Source organism: Equus quagga, chromosome 3 (genome assembly GCF_021613505.1).
Source record: "Equus quagga isolate Etosha38 chromosome 3, UCLA_HA_Equagga_1.0, whole genome shotgun sequence".
Taxonomy (NCBI): Eukaryota; Metazoa; Chordata; class Mammalia; order Perissodactyla; family Equidae; genus Equus; species Equus quagga.
In genome coordinates, this window is record NC_060269.1 from 44,174,908 (window position 1) to 44,178,867 (window position 3,960).

The 3,960-nt window shown below is 39.6% G+C and overlaps 1 pseudogene; it reads right to left on the reverse strand.

Annotated features, from left to right (window-relative positions):
- Nucleotides 1-851: 851 nt before the first annotated feature.
- LOC124236742 (ATP-dependent Clp protease proteolytic subunit, mitochondrial-like) lies at nt 852-1,549 on the reverse strand (annotated as a pseudogene).
- Between the last annotated feature and the right edge of the window lie 2,411 nt (nt 1,550-3,960).

Below are 3,960 nucleotides of genomic sequence, written 5' to 3' on the forward strand. Positions count from 1 at the left end.
GCCTTGGATGGGAAAAAGTGCTGTGGTTTCGGGAGCTCTGGTTAAGCAAACGAGCTGTAGTAAAGCAGATCTTTTGACCTAATTCTTTTGCGCCTGCAGTTTTGCTTCTTGGAACAGTTGTGCAATGTCTAAAATTGGTCCCAACAAAATTTATTATAGAAGGGAATATGCGATGGAGAATAATATCTTGGTAACAGTGAAAAAATGAAATCCGCTCGTTGTAATTAAATGTAAACTCCTGGAGAGCTTGTTATGTGTTCGAACAGATTCTGGCCCTTAGCAGATGTCCGATATTGAAGGGAAGAATGAATGATTGTTTTTAGTACTTCCGCTCTGCAGAATTGAGAGAATTTATTTGTGTGAGAAAATGCCCTTGAAATTCACTGAGGTAATGTGCACCACCAGCCATTTTTATTTGTGTTTTTCTATCTTGATTCCAAAAAGTTGGAGCAAGGTATATTTCTTATTCCTTTAATTATGTCCATTGTTTGATAGAGTCTACCTATTAAAATCTTCATTTTATTAGACAGAGGATGTGACCTATTAACACATATGTGATAATTATGCAAAAATTATGTAAAATATATATAAATTTATCAGGCAAATGTCAGATAAATAAGAAGCATTCAAATTTTAGCTATCGTTTTTTTTTTTTTTGCAAAGACTACGAAGATTTAATTTAAAAGCACAGTGTCTCAGCTAGGATACCCGCCCTCAGAGGCACCCCCCAAATCCAGAGTTCCTCAAAGGGCTCCTCCAGGCTCAGCAGTGAGGGGTGAGCAGGGCTGCAGCGGCAGCGTCCGGCGGGCACCTGGCCCCTCCCCTTTCGTCCAATAGCTGAGGTCTGGCTCTCAGGCGCTTGCTGGGGTAGGTTCCGGGGCTGCCCCCACCACGGGCTCCCTCTGCACCAGCTCAAGCTCGTCCTTGCCGTTCTGGGGTGGGTATACCAGAACCCTAAGATGCCCAACTCTAGGCCTCCAAGGGGCTCATGGAGCAGTCCCTCTCCACGGCCGACTCAGTGACCTACTGGCTCTGCTTGGTGTGCTTGGCCTAGGTGTTGTAGAGCTGCTTCTTCGGTCCCATGATCTCCTCTGCCTGGAGGCCGAAGTTCGTGGCTTGGCCCAGGGCGACCCCGGAGGTCTGGCGGATCAAGGTGCGTGAGTTGGAGAGCGAGTGGAGCATGTGCAGGGTGCAGGCAGCAAAAGAGGGAGTCCATGCTGGCGGCCTGGCCCAGGCACCACGTGCAGGTGGGGCTCAGGATGTACTGCATCTAGGGGTAGATGGCCAGGCCCGACATCACCATGCTGCCAGGGCTGTTGATGTGCATGTAGATGGGCTTCTTATCGTTCTCCAGATGCAGGAACGGCAGCTGCGCGGTAACTAGGCTGGTGACGCTGTCATTAATCACATCCATGACGCAGCCGTGAGTAGATGTCATAGGTGTGGTCGCCTTGACCCGCCTGTCCCACCACGACGAGAATGAGCCAGAGAGCCGAGCTGCCGTCGCGTGCAGGCTCCGCTGCAGGCGAGCAGCAAGGCGAGGTCTCATCGCCAGCACCTGCCTGCCGCTGCCCGGGCCCAATCCTCCCAGTATTCCGGGCCACATCCCCTCCTAGCTATCATTGTTTTTAATGTTATTATTAACTCATAATTATTATCTTTTTAAAGAGTTCCTACCCAGACATTGCTTTTCATTGTTAATTTTATTTTTTTCATTATATCTCAGACTGCAAAAAATTATACCTATCTACATTAGATGTTTATATGGAGGATAAATGAAATATGATTGATAATTTAAACACCCATGCTTCCACCTACTGCTTAAAAAAAATAAAATATTACTAATACAATTGCCTTACGTGCTGTTTGTATGTTTACTAGTGATTTCTATTGTCTCTGCACAAGAATGCTCCTTTATGTCTTTTGTTTATTCTAATTGAATTGTTTGTCATTTTCTTATTGATTTGTGTTTATTATATATTCAAAATACTAATATTTTAATTTATATTCAATGCAAATATCTTCTCTCAGTTTGTAGTTTATGTTTTTATACTTTTTTTTAAAGATTTTATTTTTTCCTTTTTCTCCCCAAAGCCCCCCAGTACATAGTTGTATATTCTTCCTTGTGGGTCCTAGTTGTGGCATGTGGGACGCTGCCTCAGCATGGTTTGATGAGCAGTGCCATGTCCGCGCCCAGGATTCGGACCAATGAAACACTGGGCTGCCTGCAGCAGAGCGTGCGAACTTAACCACTCGGCCACAGGGCCAGCCCCTGTTTTTATACTTTTTAATGGTTTCTTTTTTGTTTGTTTTTTTGGTAAGTAAGGAAGATTGGCTCTGAGCTAACATCCATTGCCAATCCTCGTCTTTTTGCTTGAGGAAGATTGTCCCTGAACTAACATCTATGCCAATCTTCCTCTATTTTGTCTGTGGGACTCTGCCACAGCATGGCTTGATGAGTGGTGTGTAGATCCCCACCCGGGATCAGAACCTGTGAACCCCTTTGGCACCAAAGCAGAGCACGTAAATTTAACCACTACACCACCAGGCTGGGCCCTTAATGATGTCTTTTGATGAACAGAAATTTTTACTTTAAGTTATCAGAATTTATCAATCATTTTCTTTATGGTTTATTATAGACACAAGTGTTTTATAAAATCATTCTTTACTCTGGTTTCATATAGTCCCATATTTATTCAGGTAATTTCTTGGGCATCAATTATGTGCCAGGCATTTCCTAGGACCTTAAGTATATTGCTAAATAAAATTCCTGAATATTTTTTCTTTTTCCACATGGAAGTGTTTAATTTACCTGAAATTGAATTTTTGTTTATGGTGTGAAATATTTTGTTTGTTTATTTTTAATAAGTATAGTCAGTTATCAGAGCACTGTTTAAAGAAAACTATATCTTTTTCTCACTGAACTGCAATACCACCTGTGTGACAAATGAAGTATTCATACTTATGCAGAAATATTTCTATGCTCACTCCTCTGTTCAGTTTCTCTCTTTTAATCCTTACGTCAATAGCATCTACTCTGCATTACTATAGCATTATACCAAGCCTTCATATCTAGCAGGCAAGTCTCTCCCATATGCCATTCTTCATGAATATTTTGTATATTCTGAGCCCTTTGCTTTACCACATAAATTTTATATCAGTCTGAACAAGTCCCAAACAACTAATGTCAGAATTTTAATTAAATCACATTTTATTTATAAATCAATTTGAAATAAACTGACCTACTTATGATAGCCATGAATATGGTGTGTTTCTCTCCTTCATTTAGGTTTTGAGCATGGGTTTCAATATAGTTCTATAATGATCTTTAAATATATCTTACACCATTTCTTAAGCGTGATTCTTATTCCTAGACGATTTCACAATGTTATGCTATTTACATTGTATATTTCACTTAAATATTTTCTCTTTGTTGCTGCTGTATAGAAATACAGCCAATTTTTATATAACTTGTCTCATTTTAAACTCTCATATTAATTCTGATACTTTATTTGTAGAATATTTAGGATTTTCTATGTAAGCAACCATATCACTGTAAATAATCAGAGTTATATTTCTTCTTTTCCAATACTTAGATATCTTGTTTTTGTGTTTTGACTTTTTTTGTCATGGCTAGGACTCCAATACAATAAGTAATATATTTGTAATGGAGTATATATATTATTTATATATTTATATAATAAGCATACTTGTCTTGTTCCTGACGTTCAATAGAATGTTTTTAACATTTTGCCATTAGGTTTTTTCTCTTCTATTGCTTATTGGTTGGCTTCCTTAGTTGGATACTCCCTTTTGTTTAATTTTATGGGCATTTTTTTTTCTGTTATTAAGGGGTGTTGAATTTATTGCAAGCTTGTACAGGACAATTTTAGTTTTGTTGTCATCGTTATTGATATGGAACTGAATTGTCTCATGATCCTAGTCCATGGTCCCTGTTAT